This window comes from Martes martes (assembly GCF_963455335.1).
Source record: "Martes martes genome assembly, chromosome: 3".
Taxonomy (NCBI): Eukaryota; Metazoa; Chordata; class Mammalia; order Carnivora; family Mustelidae; genus Martes; species Martes martes.
The window spans coordinates 141,054,284-141,079,284 of NC_137890.1; the positions used below are offsets into that span (position 1 = coordinate 141,054,284).

At 39.3% G+C, this 25,001-nt stretch overlaps 1 protein-coding gene across 9 annotated transcripts in view; it reads right to left on the reverse strand.

Annotated features, from left to right (window-relative positions):
* PKP4 (plakophilin 4) overlaps window positions 1–21,940 on the reverse strand; it is a gene marked incomplete at its 3' end in the record, with an annotated part of 243,502 nt that extends 221,562 nt beyond the window's left edge. For 6 of the 9 annotated variants that reach the window (XM_080797917.1, XM_080797913.1, XM_080797918.1 and 3 more), the window contains exon 1: window positions 21,627–21,940. The remainder of the gene's footprint in view (window positions 1–21,626) is intronic. The other 3 variants (XM_080797912.1, XM_080797915.1, XM_080797914.1) reach the window with 1 other exon arrangement.
* Between the last annotated feature and the right edge of the window lie 3,061 nt (window positions 21,941–25,001).

A 25,001-nucleotide genomic window follows, 5' to 3' on the forward strand; every position in this document is an offset into this window, starting at 1 on the left:
CCAGCTATTTAACATGAAGCAGAAAGATGATCTCGGCTAGGTTACTTCATCAAGATAAGCCCAGGAACAGATAGAAGGGGCCCTTGAATGTTTTGGTAACACAGTGAGAATGAACGATCTAGGGATCAACTACTTGATTCATCTTACACTGAACATCTGAGTTATCCTGGAAACTGTGTAACTTGTATTTACTTCTTAGAAAAAAAGCATATTTTGAATATGCATAATAGCTTGATTCTACTTTTTGAAAACATTTGAATATCAAATCTGGGGCTACATGTGGATTCCATACCACTTGCATGTATTTTTTTTCCTTCAGTATTTCCTAAAATTTAACAGCATAATATAGTAATCACTATACAAAGCTAAAAAAGGAACTCCTACAAACTAAAACATAAAATCGAAATTAAACCCATGAAATTAATCCATGAAGTGAAAGGAAGAGATATTAACTCTCAGTAAATTCAACATATGTTTTACAACTGGTTAATAATTTTGGGTTACTAACATGGTATCTGGCTTAGCTTCCGGCCAAGGCTTAGGTCTCTATCGTTTTTTAGCTTTATGATTTAAGGCTGTCTGGGAGACTGGATGACAAAGATATCATTAACAAAGATTCCAAAGATGCCACACACCTGCCACTGCTTCCTGAAACTCAACCTAGAGTCTAGTCTCGTGAATAACTCCTCCACAGTGACCTAAGGCAAAGTGACCACTGAAGCGGCAAACTGACCACCTGAAGAAGTAAAAGAGGGATATGGCATGCAGAGAATAATCTGGATTCCATCTCAGGAAGGACTCAGTCATAAGCCTGTGAGGCCCAGCCTACAAAGACTATTCCTCCAAAGGATGACCAGGCTGCAGATACACACAGACAACTATTTGAGAAGAGCACCTATACTTGCTGATTCAGGCACACAAATGAACTTGAGTAACTACCTCCCCAGAACTCTAGTCATTTACTGGAAAATGAAGGGATTGCATGTGGTGATTTCTGACCTCCTTCCCTGGTCTGAAAGTCTTTGATTCTGTAAGCATTGACCTTGACAGCAGTGCTATCCTCCAGTGAGCACAGATCACAGTATCTGTGGCTTAACTTTAACATTACCATAAATTTAAAAATGAATTTGATTATTTACAACAAAATGGCAACAGTGGTCACCTCTGGGTGCAAGTAAATATAGGTAGATTTTACTTTCTTCTTTCGTGCTTCTCTGCATTTAAAGATTTTTCGACAAAAGTATGCATCACATTTATGATCAGAAAAACAGTGTAGTGAATTTCCTATATTTAAAATAGAAGTTCTCTATTCCAAAACTAACACTATTTTACTTCAGTTAAAACTTCCAAGGATGAGCCCCAATTCAAAAGCATACAAAAGAAACTGGAAAATGCGACACATTTCTGCTGTGCCACCTGGAGATAACCAGTAATATAAATGTAACCTGAAATCATATCTTTAAAATCCAGTTACTGAGATCTGATCACATGTGTACCTACAATGCCCCAATGATTTCCTCATCACATATAAACAGAATCAGTATACCAGTCTTTTTTAAAAGAGAGTTACTCTAAATTCTTAAGCTAGAGAAAAAAGGATACTTTTCATTTATTGCAATTATCCTAACTCTATGGGGAAAGGAGAAACAAAGAACCATTTAAAAATCTGTTAAGGGATGTCTGGGTGGCTCAGTTGGTTAAACCACTGCCTTCGGCTCAGGTCATGATCCCAGGGTTCTGGGATCGAGTCCCACATCAGGCTCCTTCCTCAACAGGGAGCCTGCTTCTCTCTCTGCCTCTGCCTGCCACTCTGCCTGCTTGTGCGCTCGTGGGCTCTCTGACAAATAAAGAAATAAAATCTTAAAAAAAAAAAAATCTGTTGGAAGCTATAACTGCTCTACGGCCATACCACCCCGAGTGCGCTCGATCTCGTCTGAAAGCTATAACTGCTCCCCATAAATAAATAAATAAATAAATAAATAGATAAATAAATAAATAAATAAATGTATGTACGTACATACATACGTATGTATGTATGCCTATACTCAAGTCTCCTTAATTTTGCAGACTGTTTCTAATATATAGAACTACTTCAAGTGCCTAAATATTTATGTAAATTTAAAGTCTCCATTCTGAATGAGACCCCAAGGGTTTGAGTACAAACAACTGATGTGGGAGCTGGACAAGTGGGATAGGCCAGGGAAGGACACCAATACAGCGTGCATTAGTGAGCAGGTTACTACTGTGATCAAGTAGATCTCATGCTTGCTGAGGACTTCTGAAGTCTACAGAGGGCAGGCCACGGAGATACTCTGATGGGGTGAAAAGGCTACTGGTCCCGTTCCTGTTTGTTAATGGTTGAGGGCTGCTAGGGCTCCTACAGGTGATAACCTCCTAGCACTTTTCACCTGAGCTAATGCTGGCTAGAGGCAGAGAAAGTCTTTGGGATAAAAGTCCCAGGGGCTTGCAGGAGGAAGCTACTGGGTCAGAAGACAATGGTGAGTGCCATGGGATGTGGACAGGACACAGAATATGCTGCCATCATTAAATACAGTAAGAAAAAATGTCCTCACTTAAGTTAAAATGTTACTACAATGTCTATAAACACAGAGTGCCTACTCTGTGTCAGGTACTCTCCTGGGCACTAAAGATTTAAAAAAGAATAATAAAAAAAAAAGAATAAAGTCAGTTTCATGACATTTAGTCCACAACTTAGTGGGGACATGGATCACAAGCTATCAAAAAATAAAAAAAGCTCCAATAAAAGGATTTAAAGAGTGGGGCCATGGATTCTTGGCATTTCAAGTAGAAAGATTATATTCTTCAAAGCAGCTATAAAAAGTACTTGTAACATTTCTTCGAGGAGATAGGAAGGAAAAGCAGAGACCTCATCCTGATGGCACCAACAAAAACCACCACACAATCTGCTAATTCACAATTTTCCTCCAACCCACCAAAAAGCTGAAACCTCAGTATAACCAACTAACCTGGAATTAAAGGATGAGAAGCACCTCCAAGAACAGACCGACTTACTTGGGCAGATGCTGCTGAATGCCAGTAAGAAATGAGTTAGAATTTTTAGCAAATCGGAAAAGTATGAATGTGGGCAAGCAAGAGAACACAGAATCCTGCAGGGCCGCAGTCAAGAGGTGAATCCACACTCAGGTTGTCCTTAGAGAACCTCCTACTAGGTGCAAGCCTCATGCACCGGAACAGCAGCTGCTGTAGGAAAGGCACAAAATCTTGCCTTGATTCTCCTCTCCTATCTCTACTATGGAACAAAGCCTCAAACTGCTGAGGGCAGGGCAAAAAGCCTGTCGTTCTTAGGACACCGGTGAAAGCCCACCACATCGGGGAACTCCTGTCAGTATAGCTAAGTCACCCTATTTCATGAACAGTCTAAGTTAAAAATACCATGCTTGTTATAAACATAGCTTCAAGACCCTGGTCCTACCCTAAGTCCCAGGTTGACAGTCCAAGCCCCTTTCAACAAACACTACTAGAGCCACCCAGGACAGCAGCATCTTTCAAGACCTTAGAAGTCAAGAAGAAATAATCAGGGCCCAAGAGAGGGTTTAGTAGAAGAAAAGTTCTAAAGTGGTGTGAGCATGGCTATGGATGGAGTGAGGAAGTCAAAGAATAGGATTAATAATAATTGGTGAGTAAAGATGGGTTATAAATCACTTGGCATGAATTTTCTTCTGAATGTTTTATCAATATAGTTGCTTAGACATGCAAGTTTAATTTTTGTTTAAAATAAGGGAAAATCCTACATGAATAGATTCCTGGATTAAATTTAGTATCAGATTTAATTTTTACAGTCAAGAACAATTAAACTGTCTGCTCGTATTTTCTGGATCATGAGAGCTATTCATGCTGAAATGTCTAACATTTTGCTTGTTGTCAAAAAAAAAGCCTTCAAGTGCTGACACGAAGAACTGTGCTTTATTTCAAATTGTGCACATCACTGCAGTAACAGAAGCTCATCACACATATGAGAGGAGACACACTGGAAGTAAGATTTGTCTCTTCATCTAGTTGATTTGATATAAGCAGTAGCATCCAACCTAAATATCAATGAATGCCTATTTTAATATTTCTCCAATTTTATTCATAGTTACAAAATCAGGATAATTTCCTTCTTCTATTAACTACCATTTATCAAACTAAGCATTATTTAAAAAAAAATAGTACTAGTCATTGAAAAGTAATTCCATTTAAGTTACCACATTAAGCCTAACAAAAGCATTTAAACACTTTTGATTATTGAAAAATTAAACAGTCTTAAACTATACAGACTCATTCTACAAGACAACAAAAACTTAAATATAGCTTATCAAATCAAATGGTTTCTAAAAGATACAGAATAAAAATGCATTCTTCCTCAGCTCTGTTCTCTGCTCCAAAAAGCTTTAAGAGGCTTAGTACAAAACTGAATTAAAATGAATCCAAAAAAGGTGAATGAAAAACTATCTTCAAACAGACTCTATCAGTTCTCTTGTCTTTACAATCAAACTGAGTCAGAGCTGGGAAGTGGCCTGTACAAATTACAGCCTACATGTTCACATGAAGAGAGTGAATCACCTAGTTTCTTAAAAGCAGTGAGAAATAAAACCATAGCCTATGTTGCATAGATCTGTTACGTGTTAAATATTTAAAACAAGAAATGTTGAGATATATCAATTTAAAGCAACTAAAATTGTACATCAGCATTTTTGTTTTGAAGTTAAATTATGGATGTTAACAATCAGATATGTCTGGGTCTTGGGGGATGGGGGAAAGTGGTAACTGGGTGATGGACATTAAGAAGGGGACATGATATAATGAGCACTGAATATTATATAAGACTGATGAATCACTGACATCTACCTCTGAAATTAATAATACACTATATATTAATTGAATTTAAGTAAAAAAATTTAACTAAAAAATTTAAAAAAAAGAAATGTCTGGGTCTTAAGTCAGCATTAAAGGAAAAAATAAGAGAAGGGGGAGGACTCTGCTTTAACTTCCCTATGACTATAAAGCAAGGGGATAGTCTATATACTAAATGAATTAATATTGTGCATGTGAGTTAACAAATTCCATATACCCATATATCTATGTGTTCCAGGCAGTTTTTAATTTTAAAATTTTCTTTTTAAAAAAAGTTGTTTTAATTTATTTGACAGAGAAAGGGGTGAGAGAGAGTGCACAAACGGGGGGAGTGGCAGAGGGAGAGAGGGAAGCAGGCCCCAGTGGAACAGAGAGCAAGATGCAGGGCTTGATCCCAGGACCCTGAGACCATGACCTGAGCTGAAGGCAGATGCTTAACAGACTGAGTCACCCAGGTGCCCCTAATTTTAAAATTTTCAAAGCAAAACTACAAATGGAAGCTGTTCAGCACAGCTATTTTCCTTCTTTTGTCCCCAGAATTATGTAAAAGTTTTAATACAAGCTTCCTGAGGACAAGTTCTCTGCTTTTTATACTTTTGCTGTCCCTATAGGTCTCAGCATGTAGATGGAATAGAGGAGAGTAAAAGGCTCTGGGCTCTGGTGGGCTTGAAGTTGCTACATATGTGAAGACAATCAAGCTTTTCTGTAATCAACAGTGACATTTCTGGGATCTCTGAGGTTCAACTGCTACTAGAGTATCACTTGTAGAGCAAATATCCTTAGTGTAGACATTAACAAAGAATTAGGCCTTTTCTGCATCATTTCCACATCCCTCCTCATACCTACCACAGGGCCTCAGAAAAAAATGGTTATTGACTTAAGATTCACTGAGCTCTCTTCAAAATTTCAAAAGGAAATGAACTGAGTTTTTTTTTAACTTGGTGAAATTTTAAGTGAAAGCAAAAATAACACACATTCATGTACATCAAACACATTCCATAATTCATTAATCAAATATTTATTTACTATTAAATAACAACTGTTTTCAGTATGAAGAACTGAACCACAAGCTTACAGTATGCCCTTTAAGAGTTACTCTTTTTACTCCCCACTGTGATGTTCACAATTTCCTTGCATGTGAAATGAAGGTAGAGGATCACCTATTTTACAATTATTAAAAAGATTAAATGAATATTAATATAAATGCTTTAAAGACTGTAAATCTATGCTATTTTGCTTTGTTACTCTAAAAGCATCTATAGGGGCGCCTGGGTGGCTCAGTGGGTTAAAGCCTCTGCCTTCCGCTCAGGTCATGATCTCAGGGTCCTGGGATCGAGCCCTGCACTGGGCTCTCTGCTCAGCGGGGAGCCTGCTTCCCTTCCTCTCTCTCTCTGCCTGCCTCTCTGCCTACTTGTGATCTCTGTCAAATAAATAAAATCTTTAAAAAATAAAATAAAATAAGAAAATAAAAGCATCTATAATTTTCTTCTTTATTTATAGCTGGTCCCAGCTACTCTCTATACCAGTTCCAACAGAATTCTCTGTAATGACAGAAACATTCTCTATCTGCCTGTTATAACAGCTACTTGCCACATATAGTCATCCACCAGTTAAAATGTGGCCAGTGAGGATAAGAAACTAAATTTTTAATTAAAAAATTTAAATAGCCCATGTGGTCAGTAGCTACCATAATGGACATCACAACTCTGTAGCTTCAGAAGCATACAGTCTTTTCATTGTTAAACAAAAACTTAAAGAGGTAAAAGTTTGTTTTCTCAGCCACAGGTTTCACTCTTCATACGTGGTGGTAATATATGAAAATAAAAGACAGTAACTTAGAGAAGCAAACTCTCACTTAATACAGCCTATTTCACAGATGGAGTCTTTTATTTTATTTTTTTTTAAAGATTTTTTATTTATTTATTTGACAGACAGAGATCACAAGTAGACAGAGAGGCAGGCAGAGAGAGAGGGAGAAGCAGGCTCCCTGCTGAACAGAGAGCCCGATGTGGGGCTCAATCCCAGGACGCTGGGATCATGACCTGAGCCAAAGGCAGAGGCTTTAACCCACTGAGCCACCCAGGTGCTCCACAGATGGAGTCTTTTAAAGAACAAACTGAGGGGGTTGCTGGAGGAGAAAGGAGTGGAGGAATGGGGTAACTGGGTAACAGATATTAAGGAAGGCTCGTGCTGTAATAAGCACTGGATATTATATAAGACTGACGAATCACTGACCTCTACCCCTGAAACTAATGCATTATATGTTAATTAACTGAATTTAAATAAAAAACAAGAATTTTTAAGAAATCAAAACTTCACTTGGATCTAGGTTATTTGGCTACTGAGGTCACCAAAATATCTAAGTGACATATTAAAGACCACTATATGCTAGGTGCTATGCAAATAATTATTAATGGAAGGACAAATGAGAGCCTTTTCATGGACATTTCGGTATGCCTAAATTAGAGGCTAATCCCACTTGCCAACATCACCAGCAGACACAACCTCTACTTCCTGAATGACTTCTTGAAATGTGTCACTGGTTATACCGAATGTGCAAGACAAGGACCCTTCCCTCAATAGACTATAATCTACTTGGGAGAAAGAGACAAGAGAAAAACTATCATGGTGAGTTTATGTTTAAAAGCCAGAGTACAAGTAAAAACATTTGGAGGAGAGAGGACAGTCAGCCAGGGTGGTCCTAGAAGGTCACCCACAAAAGGAAATATTTGAACTAGGTTTTGGAGGATTGCGAAAGATTTAAACGTGGAGTGCAGGAAGGCAAGGCACAGTGTGTAGAAACTAGTTTTGCTGATGTGGAAGGTTCAGAAAGTACACTAATTAGGCTTTCATTGTAAAAGGACTTAAATGGTAGGCAGGCTAAGGAGTTTGAAGCCATCCTGCAGGGTAAACAACCAGGAGTTACAGAAGGTTAGGGGAGGCAGGGACAACTAAGATTATAAACAAAGAATTTAATTGTTCGTTCACCCAAAGCAGGCATCTGGTACATAATATATGGCAGGCACATTGCTGTGTGAGAGCTATAATGATGGCTGCGACACAGCTCTAACCTGACCAGGGTTTACAACAGCCAGGAAAAAAGACACAGAAATTCGAAAACAATGTGACACATGTTCATAGCACATTTATGCGCAAAGTGTTAAGAAAAGAAGGGCCAAAGGAGGCTTCACTATGAAAGGGTCACCGAGTTAGACCTTGAAGAAAAAAACAAACAAACCATGGGCTCACTAGGCAGAGAAGGAATACTAGTTACCTAGAGAAAAGCCTTCAGGAAATATACAAGTTGTTGGGAAGATCATACTGCTGGGAAATTAAAGGGGACTGAGGATATATCCTTCAAATATAAAGAAAGGATCAAATCTTTAAAAGCACAGTGTTAAAAAAGAATGTTACTGTATAAACTGTATTTCAGGATTGCTTATGGCCATCAATTGTCTACTCAGCTATGACTCTGGAAGACTCTGAATGCTAAAAGCATTGATAAAAATATTAGACTAAAAATATAATACAGAACATGATATAAAACTAAATGATCTGGTGGTATTTTAAACTATGAAGAGAAACAAATTTGACATTCTAGGTAGAAAGGACATTAATTCAAAAAAATCAAATTATCAATAGTAAAGACTTTATTTAGGCCAGACACAATTTCAACATTTTTCTCTGGCAGAAATTGTATATAGTCATGCAAAAAACAGGTGGTGAGGGGAGAAAGGAAGAAAGTGAGAAAACTGTGCTTTAAAAAAATGTCTTCTTTTCAGGAAAGAAAGAATCCTTGCCTTTAAAAATATCAGGTATGCTTGTTGTCTTCCATCTGACAACTGCATCAATTCTGGTCACCTACAAGGATACTGTTGTCTTTACTGTACATCCCCACTTTGCCTCTTAGCATGGTACACAATAAACATTTTTTGTGGAAGAACATTACCTATGATTACTTACATCCAACACAGATGAAATTCAGAACAAAACCTAAAGTTAAAAATTGCATTTAAAAATACAGTATTGTTACCAGAAATTGAATATACCTGCTGTCCAAAACAAAAAAGAAGAACACAAACACTGACATTGCTAAAAAGCAACTGCATGATTTCCACGTAAAATGAATGATGGAGTTTTGCTAAAAATGAGGTAAACTCATAGTAGATAGTATTTATAAAATCAGTAACAAAAATAAGAAATTATATATATATATATATTTATAGACAAGATGTTTATAGACTTTATAGACAGGTTTTTATAATTTACCTAACTTTTAAATTACTGAGGTCTCATGTGATTCAATGTATAATAACCAAAAGAAAGCTTCAAAAAATTTATAATTCAGGGGTGTCTCACTCGCTCAGTTGGAGAAGCATGTGAGTTTGAGCCCCATGTTGGGTGTAGAGATTACTTAAAAATAAAATCTTCAAAAATATATATATAATTCAATCCACCAATTGCATTCCTGGGCATTTCCTTCAAAGAAATCTAAAGCTTGATAACACAGAACGCTGTACACATGTATAGCAGTTATATTTATAAATTGAAAATTATTATAAATTAAAAATGACTGAGACATCCTCCACAGATGAATGATTAAACAAACTGTGGTAATTCATATTATGTATTACAAAGCAATAAAAAAGAAGAGATACTTATACATGTAACAACCTGAATGAATCTCTAAAGAATTATGCTGAGTAAAAATAAAAAATAAGCAAAAAAACCTTCAAAGATACATACTGTATGATTCTATTTATAGAACATTCTTAAAATGAGAAAATCATAGAAATGGAGGACACTTAGTTGCTAGATATTGATATTAGTTGCTAGATATTGAAAGAGAGGTGAGGGTGTGGCTGTAAAAAGACAAGATGGGGGATGCTTGTAATGATGGAAGTTAATAATACTTCTAATGTTTATGTATTTTTATAGTATGAATTTTATCATTTTAGTAACTTTTTTCCTTTGAAAAACTTCACGTTTAAAATTACACCTACTTTTGACCTCAATTCGTCAGGTGAGTATATAAAAGCTATTAATAATTCACAAAAGACAAGGACACAGAAAGTTTGCTCAAAGTCATACTGCCAAAGCCTGACCAAGCTGGTCTTGGTACTTGATGGCTGCATATGGATATCTGAGAAAGAGCACTATGTAAATTCATGGCACCACAGTTATAATCCAGGCAATTAAAATTAATATGAACATGAATCAATCTGTTTTAAATCTTCTAATTGATAGGATTTTTTAAAAAAGATTTTATTTATTTATTTGACAGAGAGAGAGATCACAAGTAGGCAGAGAGGCAGGCAGAGAGAGAGGGAAGCAGGCTCCCTGCCGAGGAGAGAGCCCGATGCAGGGCTCGATCCCAGAACCCTGAGATCATGACCTGAGCGGAAGGCAGAGGCTTTAACCCACTGAGCCACCCAGGTGCCCCATAATTGATGATTTTTAGTAAAGAATTTGAAATAATGAATTATTAATCTAGAAAGCTGTATTACAAAGGTAATCTCTTTAAAAAGGCAGATGCATTTTTTCCTCTGAAATATGCATGATAAACAGTTTTGAGGGTCTAAAACCAGTTTATAAAAGTAGTTTATAGAAGGAAAGAAGGTTACAGACAGAAGTTCATCCAAGAGTAGTAGAAGGTATTCCAAAATCGTAATTTACAACTCATTCATTCATGGGTGAAGACATTTGCAAAAGATATCTCTCCTAAGGGGTTAATATCTAAAATATATAAACAACGTACACAACTCAACACCAAAAAACCTAATCTTTTTATTAAAAAATGGGCAGAGGATCTGAATAGATCTTTTCCAAAGAAGACATCCAGAGAGCCAAAACATATGTGAAAAGATGTTCAATGTCACTGGTCATCAGGGAAATGAAAATGAAAACCACAATGAGTTATCACCTTATACCAGTTAGAATGGCTAACATCAAAATGACAAGAAATGACAAGTGTTGGTGAGGATGCATTGTTGGTGGTAATGTAAACTGGTACAGCTACTGTGGAAAACAGTATGGAGGTTCCTTAAAAATTAAAAATAAAAATACCACATGATCCGGAAATTCTACCACTGGGTATTTACACAAAGGAAATGAAAACACTAATTCACAAAGATACATGCATCTCTATGCTTATTGCAGCATTATTTACAATAGCCAAGATATGGAAGCAACCCAAGCGTCTATCAATAGATGAATAGATAGAGCATATGTAGCATATATATATAGTGGAATGCTACACAGTCATAAAAAAGGATGAGATCTTTCCATTTGAGAAAACATAGATCTATCTAGAGGGTATTATGCTAAGTGAAATAAGTCAGAGAAAGACAAAGACCATGACTGCACATACATATGGATTCTAAAAAAACAAAAACAAAAACAAAAAAAGGCACAAAGATCAGAATCAGACCTATAAATACAGAGAACACACTGATAGTTGCCAGAAGGGAGAGGTGATGGGCAAAACAAGTAAAGGGAGTGGGAGATACAAGCTCCTAGTTATGGAATGAATAAGTCATGGGAATAAAAGACATAGCATAAGTAATAAAAGCACAGCATGGGGACAGATAATTACGTTTGGGGTGAGCATAATACAACATATAGACAAGTTGTATCATTGTGTGGTACACCTGAAACTAACGTAATATTGTGTGTCAACTATACTCAAATAAAAAATGTTGGGGTACCTGGGTGGCTCAGTGGGTTAAGCCTCTGCCTTCAGCTCAGGTCATGCTCTCAGGGTCCTAGGATCAAGCCCTGCATCAGGCTCTCTGCTCGGCAGGGAGCCTGCTTCCCCCTCCCCCCTCTGTCTACTTGTGATCTCTCTCTCTGTCAAATAAATATTTTAAAAAATGTTTTTTAAAAAAACAAACTTATTCATACAAAGTATCTAGAAAGACTAGAGGTCAAGAGCAAGTCACATAAAAAGACAAAGTCCCTACTGTTGAGTACCTCGGAGAAGGATGGGAATCCTAGAACCAATATATTCCAGTTACATCTTAGGATAGTGAATTTCTAGATTTATGTTGCTTCTATGGAAAATTGGGTTCAGAACTCCAATCAAATGACCCACAACAATATTTTTGAAGACTGACACCTGCCAATATACTGTACAAAGATTTCAGACCAACACATATTTTTCATCTGCTGACAGTCTGAATTAGACATTTAACAGATGAGTTGTCACAGATCCCAAAATAATAACAGTTCTGGTGCAAGTCCAACTGGGTTTTCTGATTCCTTTTTCAGTGCCTTAAAAAAGCTGACTTTTCTGCTTATTCAGTCATTGACAAATTGACAATAAGTGGAAAATTCCCATCAGTGCATCAGTCTGAGACGCAAGGTAAGATTCAATGAGAGTATTTATTCTAGCAGATGTCACAAGAGATTTTCAAAGCCTTCTTGTGTTTATTCATAACAACGGAAGAGAATATTTTCAATAACAGATAATAAGTTTGGACTTAAAAAGGCACACAAATTGCATAAAGAATAAAGAAAAGCACAAAACACAATAAAGCAAAGTACTGCTGTATGAAAATAAGAACTTCCTTAAAATGGCAAGTCTTGAAAAATAAATTTGGTTTTTCACAAATATTTCATTTTCACCATGATCAATTATTTCATATAGGCTATGTGGTAAAGTATTCCAAGAACTATAACCAAAATAATCAAATTCACGATTAAAACCTTTTCTGAAATCTCTATCTAATTATCGGTAAGGGAGCACTTTTTCCAATGAAAAGGTTTTTTTCCAATGAAAGCCACTGACAGTGGTTAATGCAGCAGCTGTCTATCCAGATTCTGGCAATGTATCAAATAACATACCTAAAAAGTAGATTTAGCTAAAGCCTAGTTAATATAAAGTCATTTTATGGCTCGTTCTTAACACTTAAAGAAAAATTTTGCATGTTTGTTTATATACCAAAGTTTTCTAGGGCATTTTTTTCCAGTTCATGTGCCTTATCTTTCCCAGCTACATCGTAAAATTAATCACAGATTCCTTAAAGATGGAGACTTTCAATACTGAATCCAACACAGACTATAAAACTCTTGGGGGAAATCATTACTTGGCCACGAGGCCTAGCACAGTCTGATACAGAGCAGGGAACTGATAAATATTGCTTGAAGGGAGCTAAAATGAATCCTGTATCTTTTTAAATAAGAGGTATTCAAAACAGAACATCATACTTCACACATAGTAGGGTTCCAGTAAATATATGAAGCACTAATCATATTCAGTCCCCTTGTTTGGATCCCTGTTGGTACTCAGGAATTAGAAGTTACTTCCAACTAGATCAGTCCTTTTTCCCCATTCAATCCAGGGTACAGGTGTCATGAAAATATGGTGTACTTCACTTCAAAGTGGTTATTACTGGTTTCTATTTTACATGAGTGTTTCTAATTCTTGTGAAGGTATGGAAACTGGAAATCCTATTCAAGTGTTTACTTTGATCATGACATTGAAAATTCATTTACTATTGCATGCATTAGTAGTATAACTGACTCTCCTTTTGAAAGTAATGTACTTAATGCATTAGCAAAGGAAAACAGTCAATCTCAATATTTTTAAACTACTATTTATGGATGTATACATATATAAGTGCTATAAGGATTTTTTTTCCCCCTTTGTAAGGGGCAGGATCTAGAAGCAGCTCTCCTCAATCGAGTTTTTGTTTAAAAACAAAACAAAACAAAACAAAAAACCCAAAACTATACAAACCCAAGAACACAAATTCAAATACAGCATCCTTCTGCTGAAATCCACTAGTTTCTGAACACTGGTATGTTGTCCATATTTAAAGATTAGAACTAAATGAAAGGTACCTATATTCTTTAATAAGATATGAATTAGGGAGTTCCTAGGCACATAAAGTATTCATGGAAAAGCAAGATGCTTTCAGAGGAACAACTTTGCCTCAGTTAATTTCTCTGAGGAACAACTTTGCCTCAGTTAATTTCTCTGAGAACAAATCAAAGCAAATGGTAAGTGGGTTTTTCTCAATTTAACAGACTAGTCCCCTCTAACCACTATCTAAATCCCTTTCTGTTTCTATCCAACTTCCAGAAAATTTAGTCTCAATTGGGGGCTAAGACTCAAAAGTGCTCAGGAGACCGACTTAACAAATGAACCCAAGAAGCTGGCTACTAATTCAGCCAGTACGGGGTCAAATACATTTTTATGAGCTACAATACACATTTTTATGAGCTGAGCATTTCAGGTATACAACTTCAAGTTTCTCCTCTTATCCCAAAGAGTAAATTATAAGAAATTCTTGAGAAGACAGTCTTCATTTTTGCTGAGGGAAAAATGAAATGGAATGAGAATGCATAATGTTCTAAGAACAGTAAAATAAATATAAGTACTAGAGTTCTAGAGAGCATCTAGTCCAACTCCCTCATTTTATACACAAGAACGCTAGAGCCCAAGAGTTAAATGACTCACTCATGAGATACACACAACTTAGTAGTACAGCCAGATCTAGAATTAGATACTCTTTATATCTCTTAAACCACTGTCTGTTGGCTTATTACATCAAATATCTTCCAAAGGTCTCTTCTAGTCCTTCTTGGTTTGGCCGTTTCCTGCCAATTTCAAGTGTGATCAATTCTGGACAGAAAAGGCAGCTTAAAAAGTTAGTTTACAAGCTTTAGGTGCATGAGTCCATAAATGATTAACACTAGCATTTTCTTCAGGTACAGACTAGCAAGGACATTGTATAAAATGACTCCTACTTAGAATTACAAATGCAATAGTCATTTATTTAAAACGTATGTTTTACATTTTGCAAGGTTTCCACTCTGACCCCAGCAATATAATATTATCAGTCTTTACGTTTTACTTTTTTACTTTTTAAAGATTTTATTTATTTATTTGACACAGAGAGACAACAAGAGAGGGAATAAAAGCAGGGGGAGTGGGAGAGGGAGAAGCAGGCTTCCGGCTGAGCAGGGAGCCTGATGCAGGGCTGGATCCCTGTAACCCGGGACCATGACCTGAGTCAAAGGCAGACACTTAATGACTGAGCCACCCAGGTGCCCCAGTCTTTACCTTTTAAACATAAGTTTACTAAGGAATGTTGAACCAAATCTTTTACATGTGTTGGTTTAGCAGTGTTTTACATGCCTGTACGTATTGCCTACCTATAAAAAAAAAAAAGTATTAACTTCCCTATTTTAAAAAGGTCCTTCTTTGATTTATTTTGCTAGATTTTCTTCCTTATGGACAATCTCTTACAAACTATCAAGATCATAATTTCTCTTTAGGAATTTATTTCTTCCCTGAAATACTATGTTAGATTCATAATCTTGTTGACTAAGATCAAAGAAAGCAAGCCAATAATCTGCCTGATATACAGCAGAAGCTACAAAAAGTATCATTAAGGGGGCACCTAGGTGGCTCAGTCGGTTGAGTGTTGACTCTTCCTTTAGGCTTAGGTCATGATCTTAGGGTCCTGGGATGGAGCCCCACCTTAGGCTCTGCGCTTAGTCGAAGTCTGCTCGAGTTCCTCTCTCTCCCTCTCCCTCATACCCACCCCACTTGCCACTCTCTAATAAATAAATACAGCTTTTAAAAAAAGTATTATTAAGTACCACAATGGAAGAATAATGACTTAAATGTATTAAAAGCTGCCACAGAGCTTGAAATGCTTCACATAATATTAACTCATTTAATCCTGATAAAAGTGATATTTTTAATAATTGTTTTACAAATGAGTAAATGAGATCTCATTTTAAAAATGGGATCCACAGGGATTATACAGTTTACCAAGTCACATACCTAGCAAATAAACAGAACTGAACTATGACAGTCTGGCTACTAACCACACACCTCACTCACTGCCTTAATGACACTTTGTATGGAATTCACTCAGTGTCAAGGTGACAGCCCAAGGACTTTTTCTGGCCTAAACTACCATGGTTAATCCTGGATGAGGGGTGGGGGTAGACAATGAAGACCCTGAAAACACTGTATATTTTAATCCCTCCCCTCACTTCCCAAAATGACATTGTTAAAAAAGGAAAACAACAATTCAAGATGAACATGAGATTCAAAAGCCTCAAAAGAGAACCCCAACTATCTTGTTGCTATGATTTGTAGGAGGAGGAGAAACAGGACTCATTACATAAACGAATGCTTAGGAAACCTTTTCTTAAAAAAACAAAAAAGAAAAAAAAATAACACTGGGGACTTTGGAAACCTTGAGCTGAAATGTATCTTAGATCAATGCAATCCAAACCCTGCATTTTCAAAAGGAGAAAGCTATAAACCCAAATGTTTTAAATGGTTTGTCACCATAGATTTAGATCTCCTAATTTCTGGAATAGGGTGCTTTTCATCTCCCCCTCATGTCTGCAATTTAAGAGAGAGCTTACAATGGACCAGAATTTCAAACACCACTTACCCGGTGTTTTAAGACAATTTGTAAGTCAGTTGTGGGTGTCTATGAAAAACAGTATTCCAAGTTCCAGACCAGGCCCCCAAAGCCTTCACAATACTCTGATAACCCCTCTTCAACTACACATTTTTTTTTTTTAAGATTTTGTTCATTTATTTGACAGAGAGATCACAAGTAGGCAAAGAGGCAGGCAGAGAGAGAGGGGGAAGCCGGCTCCCCACAGAGCAGAGAGCCCGATGCGGGGCTCGATCCCAGGACCCTGAGATCATGACTTGAGCTGAAGGCAGAGGCTTAACCCACTGAGCCACCCAGGTGCCCCTTCAACTACACATTTTACTCAGGTTTCATATATAATGCCATTTTTATGACAAAAACTCACATCCACTCTAAATTGAACTTGGAACACAAAGCACCAACTTCTATATCAAGTGGTCCCTGAAAAGGGGCTTTCTCTGCCTTTCCAAGCAGACATATGCATTGGGTGATGGTGTGTGTGTGCTGGAGGGGAAGGAGTTTAGGGAGGGGATCCAGATTCGGGAAGAACAGAATAAACTCCCTTTACAACTCACTAAATGTGCAAAATTTAAATTTATTTACAACTCACTAAATTTATATTTAACACAGACAATAATCATAGAAGCCAAATATGCCTTGGCTGTTGAAGGAAGAGGGTTATTGATTCGCTTGCCCCTCCCTCCCCAACCCTTCATTTGCGAGTTCTGGACTTTATGAGGGCTATATGATATAATATCTGCCTACAAGGATTGGCATCTACCCAATCGGCAGGCATTATTCAGTTCAAGAAAAATATTTCACAATGACGTGACTTAAAATAATTCAGACACTTCCGTATTTTAATTTATATATTTTATAGTAGTAAAAATTTACAATCAGTCTCTAATGACATTTTATCATCTGCAGTGAATCATTATGTATTAGTCAAATAAACTATAATATCATCAAGACTATGAATAGTAAAATGATCAGGACTGTAGCTAACATTAGCGTACCAAATAAAAGTAAATCTAAATTATAAAAAGAAAACAACTTAGGGGCGCCTGGGTGGCTCAATGGGTTAAAGCCTCTGCCTTCCGCTCAGGTCATGGTCCCAGGGTCCTGGGATCGAGCCCCGCATCAGGCTCTATGCTCAGCAGGGAGCCTGCTTCCTCCTCTCTCTCTGCCTGCCTCTCTGCCTACTTGTGATCTCTCTCTGTCAAATAAATAAATAAAAATATTAAAAAAAAAAAGAAAGAAAACAACTTAGATCAATGACAAATGGAATGTCTGCAGCAAACTGAAAAGCAACATCATATAAAATCCTCAATTTAGTTATGATAACATAGTCCCCAAAAGATGAAGATAATTCCACTGAATTACTAAAGTGGTAATGTAAACAACATTTGAAAGTCATACAACTTCTCAAATGAAACTGGCAAGCACATGAATGATTGCTCTTTGTGACCTAGGACCTTTTCTCCTTATCCTAAAAGAAACCTGTTATTTCTTATAACTGGCCATCAAACTGACCTCCTGAGTACTGGCAGTTTATGAAGCCTTACACCCAGTTATGCTTAAAGTTTTACTTCCTCACTCTCACACTCTGGAGCTATTTGTAGTTACAGTTTGGGCATGAAATAGTTACCTCATTTTCCAAACACAATCAGTCCACTGGTGTTCTGCATCAGATTCTTCTTCCCCCTTCAGTGCAGGAAAGGCACTACAAAACCATTTAACACACTGAAGAAGTCATTATCTCCCAGTACACTGAAGGCGTGAAGGCAACTTCCCAAAGTGACATACAATTCCGTGAATGTTTACGCCCTAGAATAACCCTAGAACAACCTCTATTTTATCTTCCAGTTAATAATGAAAGTATTATTTCATTACTATGATTCAATTTTACAAATAAGCAAATTAGGGATTTACCTCTTGGTTGAAACAGGAAAAGAATATTAGAGAGCACTCTCAAAATATCTTAATATTTCAAAGCAGTCCAGTGAGACTGGACTTCTCAAGTGATTTGCATCATCTAGGATACGAAAATTCTCTATTTAAATCAATTCTTGGCCAACAACAAGGAAATAATTCAATTTTAAAATTGGCAATAACTGGATTTTTTAATTAAGTGAATGTAAAAGTTTTAAATTTATTTTCCCAGTTTGCATAGAAAAGAAAAAAAAACTGCAGTTCTGACTTAATATAGACTTAATTCAAATACTCAAGGTCATACAATTGCTAAAGTTTTTATTAAACTGAGTTTGAGAGTAGTTTTTTTTTTTTTAAGTCTTAATATATCAGAATTACAGAAGTAGATGAAGTAGATTTGGCTTATTCAGCTTATAAATGCAGCATTAACATCCCCCTACCCCCTCCATGAACACCAACTGCTCCTACTTTCTTCTTACCTTCTCTTATGCTTTCCATCACTACTACCCTGCTCCAACTATCTCCCTTCAAAAACAGCATAGGTAAAAATTAAGGTAACTGGACACCTAGATCCACAATTTAGGATCTTCAGTATAACATACAATACATGAAATGCTGCACCTTCTCCTTACATAATAGTGGGGGTTGGTGAGGGAATATACTTTGGTCAAAACACAGTTTATGTTATTGGTTGTGAATGATTACTAGTTTTGAAACTTCTCCTCAAATATCTATAACAACTAGAATATATTTCTAAGTGAAAGCCTACCTTTACTTGAAGCAGGTAAAATTATCTGCACATTTATATACATTATCTATACACTTGAACCAGTTATTTCAATTTCTAATGTAGCAGAGAAACTGAATGTGCTTTTACTTTCTAATCTTCACATCAAATCAAATAAGCAGGTGCTAAACTCTGCTGTAATGTGATATTGTTACATAACAAGTTTCCTGTTGGCATCTATAAACACCTCCCAGTATCCTATACTCTGTTACTAACTCTAATTTAGAGTTAAACCTATAAATTAGAATATCTACAGATTAAGAATATACCCGAAAAACAATGTGGCAGGCAGAAGACACAACCTTTCCCAGGGCTAAGTTTTTTTTGTTTTGTTTTTTCCTTCCATTTTTCCTTTCTGCTGAGTCCTTAACTAAAAGGTTCTCATCTTATACTTTTCAATGCATTTGATCCATACAAAGTAGGTATTGGAAGACAGCTGAGACCATCAACTTATTATTTTCCTGAATCTGATACAAAAATAACCAAGTGTGGAGAGGCATATAGTAAACTCAACCTCCAAAACAAAGTGTCACACAAAGGCACACACAGTATGCTTTTCAACATCCAGAAACCTTATTTTGGACATCAGTTGTTCTCATTTTTATGTTACCATTTCCATAAGTGCTTCACAGGCACCAGAAAAGAAGATACTTCTATAGCAATATATTGTATTCAAAAAGAAAAGCAGTCTTCTACTTTCCCTTTTAAAATAAATAATCTAAGCCCAATTCTAGAAAAGCACCATCTGTCAAAAATTTGTTTTTCTGCATTAAAGAAAATAAAATTTGACCAAAAATGTATATGAATCATTACTGACTGTATAATTACTATTCTTTAAAAGTTGGAAGGCTGTATTTATTTTTTTCAGCCAAACTTAGTAACAAAAAGAACTGCGACCTCAACTAATAAATCGTATCTCGAAATATACATGATTGCGTTGTCCCTGTGTTACTTCCAGTGGTAACTGACACGCCCCGAATTTAACTGTACCAGACAGTTCTATCTGTCCCATCGCTGACCAAACACTGCTTCTCTGTTTCTATTCATTATGTATTATAAGAGGTCTAAACACAACCCAGCATGACGAGAAAAAAATTACAATTCTTATGACAGCAAAGTGATACATTCAAGTTCTCTCTTGCAGTACATCCCTATCCGTGAGCATTAACAGACATTTTTGATAGAGCTAAAATGCATTGGCTGCAAGCTCATTACTCTAAGAACCTTGGGCACCTTTCCTGCAGGTTTTCAGAAAACCCTCGTAAAAACCAGGCACTATTCAAACCTTGCAAACCAAACTTGCCAAGAACCTTGTGCAATGATCAATAACCTTGGCTCCACCACCATCCGCCTCAAATTCACGGTCCCTGAGACCAATGCAGCAAAACCCAGGCTAACGGCTAGCTAAAGCCCAAGAGAACTGCCGCGCTTCCCCTCCGCGCCCTCTCTGCCGCATGGAGAGTGGTTAAGGGGAGAAGAGGAGTGGAGCTAGGCTCACCAGCTCCGAAGATGCTCCGGTGACCTCTGGCTGCGTGGCGAGAGCTGGGCCGGGAAGGCGCTAGTGCAGCCGCGACGGGCCGTGTGGACTATGCCCCTGGTGCATTCCTCGCATTCCTGCACAATCTGTCGCCAGCCGAGAAGCCCGTGGCGCGCGTTCCCCCCCCTGGACACACACACCTGCCTACTGCTGCGCCCCGAGTGGCCACGGCCGCCGGGGCGCCTCCACTGCCCGCGCTCGCTGTTTGTCGCACTCAGCCAACACGCAGCCAAATCCCGGCCCCGCCGCTCAACCCCTTGCTTCCCGGGTAGGGGTAAAAGGGAGAGGGCCAGGCAGCCCGAGCGGTGGGCAGGGACACCAGAACCGCCTGGGGATGGCGGGGGGGGGGGGTGCCGCAGCTCCGCTTCAACTCCTGGCAGGGTGAGGGGAAAGCGGCGGCGGAGGAGGGCAGCCGGGGAAGCTCCGGGCTCGGGAACCGGGAGGGGTGGAGCGTGAGGATACGCCGTGAAGAGCGAGGGGCGCGCTGGCCAGAGCGGGGTGGGCAGGACCTGCAGGAGCGCGGGACTCCGGGGGCAAACGCGAGACCATGCAGGGATCCGGGGCGTGGGAGGAAAGAGGGGGGCCAGGATGCAGGATCTGGGGCTGGAGGGACGGACAGACCGCCCCGAGGGCTGGGGAAGGCGGGAGCCCCACGGTGTTGGGGGCGCGGGGCGGCGTGCCAGGCGGACAAGAGCGGGGGAGCCTCGGGCAGACGTCCGGGAGGGTTCGGCGTGGCGCTGAAGTTCGGGGCCGGGGGCTCTGGATCCGAAAATGCCAACGTGGGGAGGGTCCTACGCGGCGTGCAGGGGAGACCCGGGAGAGTAATAGCCGGGAAAAGCAAATGGAGGGTGAAACTTGTGCGCCTGCCGGGGGGAGGGGAGCAGGCAGGCGAGTGCGGGCAGGAACACGAGGCGGGGCAGGAAAGCCGAGGCGGCCGCGAGGCGGTGGGGACGGAGTAACGGGAGGGAGGCGCCCGTCCCCCCGCGCGCCCTCACAGGCAGGTCCGGGCTCTGGCACGAGGGGGCGAGGGCCGGGGGTCTCGGGGGCAGGAGTCCTCGTCCCTCCCGCGAGCTCGCACACTTACTTTCCAGGTTAGGCTGCGCCCGTCGTCGCTCGGAGAATCAGGGACATCTGCGCCGAGGGGTCGCCGCTGCGGCACCCGAAAAAATTAAAAAAGTGCCGCGGCCAAGCGGCTGCCCGCCCCTCCCTCCCCCACCCGCCCCCTCCCCCGAAGCGGCTCTCCCACCACCCCCGACGGCGGCGGTGGCCAACTTGTCCCTCTACCCGGTGCCCATGGTGCCGCCTCCGCGGCCGGCGTCGACACGGACTCAGCCCCGGAGCCCCCTCTACTGCCCAGAGGCCGCCGCCGCCGCCCGCCCAGCCGCCAGCCCGCCTGCCCAGCCAGCCCCGGGCTCCCGGGAACGTCAGCACGCCGCCGTCTCCGGACCTGCTCCCCGCCAACCCCATTGGTCGGAGGGAGAAGGCTGGCCCTCCCCATTGGCCCGGCCCTCATATTGAACCGGCCAATGCGAACTGCGGTTTCAGGTCGCCATAGAGACCGATGCTGTTAAGAGCGAGAGGGCCTGAAGAAGGTGGGGAGTGAGGCTGAAGGTGTCTCAGGCTTCGGGAGCGGGAGGGGCTGTAGGGAAGAGGTACATGGGGAATCCTGCATGCTGGCTCTGAAACCTGAGGCAGCTTGTGCTTTGGCTTCCTGCCAACCCCAGCTGTGCATGGTAGGGTTTGTCCCTCATCTCACCTCGAATCCATGAGAGTCTAGGAGTGGGCATTTCGCTTTTCCTGCGACGGGGAGCCCCTGAGACTTTGCCCTTTGACCTTTGACATGTGTGCAGCTTCTGCTACTCCAGGTGAGTTTGCACGCCATCCCGTAATTCGCTGCTTCCGGACGTCGCTGATCCACCCGAATTCTACTTGTTTTTCGTTCAACCACTCCCCTTTCCCTGGGGCGGATCTTGCCTCAAAATGTTGGGTCTAAAAACTTAACAGACTTACCTAAAGGAGACTGAAAGAATATTTCCTTTGAATGATATTTTGGTAAGGAAACAGGCTGACGTATATTATGTTGGTGGTCATTGAGTCATCACATAAGATGATATGTTCTCTGGTTCTCCAAGCAGACCTCTAATCTCGCCATTGAAGGATTTTTACTAAAGACCCACCTGTGTGTACGTTATGCACTGTGAGCTTGGCAGGTGCACGCTCTTTCCCCTAAGAGTTTTCAGAGTGAGGAAAGACAGGTGACAAAGTCGATTCTCATGATCTCACAGAGTAAAGAGAATAGATTACAGTTGAGAGGTGGTGTTTTCTGGGTATTTCCCAGTTTACCTCAAATTTGATAAAGAAATGAACTGAGACATGCAGTTAGTACACAGAAAAATCTTGAGCTTTAATAACAAGTTCTTTGCTTTCCTTTAGTCACTTTGTGCTTGTCAATACCAACTATTTTTTGTAAATAACTTTGATATTTAGATACTGGCTATTCAAGAGGGTCTTCATGAAAATATTACGCTTTTAAGCATTTTATAGCTCTATCATGTAGCTACTGATATTCTTTTGGTGATTTTGCCATGTTAGTAAGACGTAAGAAAACAATGTTTATGTCACCACCCTCGAGGGACCATATTTTGTGAAAAAGCTGATAGGATTTTGGAAATTACAAATATCTATTGAAAGAAACAGATGAATGTGTGTGCAAGCTACATAGGTCTAACTACTGTACAGCATTTTAAGTTGAATGATATGCTTTGCTATTAGTTTTTATATTACTATAATTGGAAAATTACATAAATAGATAAGACTTAATATGGTGCCATGATTGGAGAAACATCTCTTACAATCTGTAGTAAAATTTAAACCTAATTGGTAATCCTATGCAGGGCTGATCTGTGGAACAAAACAGTTGAACATATGAATGTTCCCCCTAAATATTTCTAAAATGGAGAAGGAATCAGCAGGGACCATAGTGTGTGCTCGTCTCATGCCTTGCCATCGTGGAAGTTTGCACATCATGCTTTTCATTTCTGGCTTTTGTATGCATGTTTGTTTTTGGAGAATAGAAAAAATAAAATGCAAATTGTATGACTCATTTTTAACGTACTAAGAAGATACCAATGATTTGGTTTTAAAAAATATCTAATAATAATGAATAGAAGATGTGTCTAATGGAAAGAATTACACTGATGTTTCCTTTATTCTTGCCTTAGGCTAGCATAGAAAGAAGAAAACAAGAATTAATTTTTTTACTCCAGTAATCTTTTCTTTTTGTATTTTTCTCAGATCACGTGTGATGAGTATTTTGATATTGTATTCCGTGTTTGCAGTGATTAAAATGTCACTAAAATCTGTGAATAAAGTCCCTTAAAATGTTGCCACTTGACATTATTATTATTAGTTATTTTTTGTAATTCTTATTCGCAGTTGAAAATTTTCTTTTGAACTTGCTCCTGTACTACCATGCTTTGCTGGATAAGGCTCAGAAATCACTTTGTTCCAGTGAAAGTCTATGCTATCCAGACTTGGCTGGGTCTTCACCGATTCTCTAAATTCCTTTCTTCATCAGGAGGTTGATTAAGCAGAACACTTAACCAGGGTCATTATCCAAGGCACTTCTCCCAACCTGTCCCATTTCTGCTCTCCTCAAGTCCCCACTGTACTTTGTCTTCTTCCAGTTCTATAAACTGAGGATCCATCATGAGGTTTCTCTCTTTAACTCTCTTAAACCCTGTCTCAATTTTTACACCTGATCACTTACTTTAGTCCTGACTGAGAAGGAGTGCCACTCTTCTGTTCTAGACTCATTATCCATTTCTACTCCAAAACATGGGCCATCTTGTCTCCCCAGGATTATCCTCTATTGATTATAATTTCTCCTTTAGATCATATGGTATTTTCCCCTCCAAAAATTTTTCTTCCCTACACCTTACAACATACCTGACCATTTGTGAAACCACCCTTCTTCAGCCTACCTCCCTCTCCATCTTTTGGCTTTTCTTCTCACCAAAAAAAGTCTGAAGGGAATTTCTTTCTTTCTTTCTTTCTTTCTTAAAAAGATTTTATTTATTTATTTGACAGAGATCATAAGTAGGCAGAGAGGCAGGCAGAGAGAGATAGGAGGAAGCAGGCTTCCCGCTGAACTCGATTCCAGGACCCTGGGATCATGACCTAAGCCAAAAGCAGAGGCTTTAACCCACTGAGCCACCCAGGCACCCCTGAAGGGAATTTCTTAAGGCTTTTATTTTTTAACCTTCAATATCCTGGCCCTTGAATACAACTGAAAAGATTCTGAAGGTTTTGCACTTTCTTCGCAAAATCCTAACTCATTTTGTCAGTAAAGTTCTCCCCTACAAAAGGGCCTTTTACTTGCAAGTTGCAGTTCCTTAATTCCAGATTTCCAGTGAAGGGTAGAAACCATTGTCTCCCACTCAGAGGTTCCATATTAATG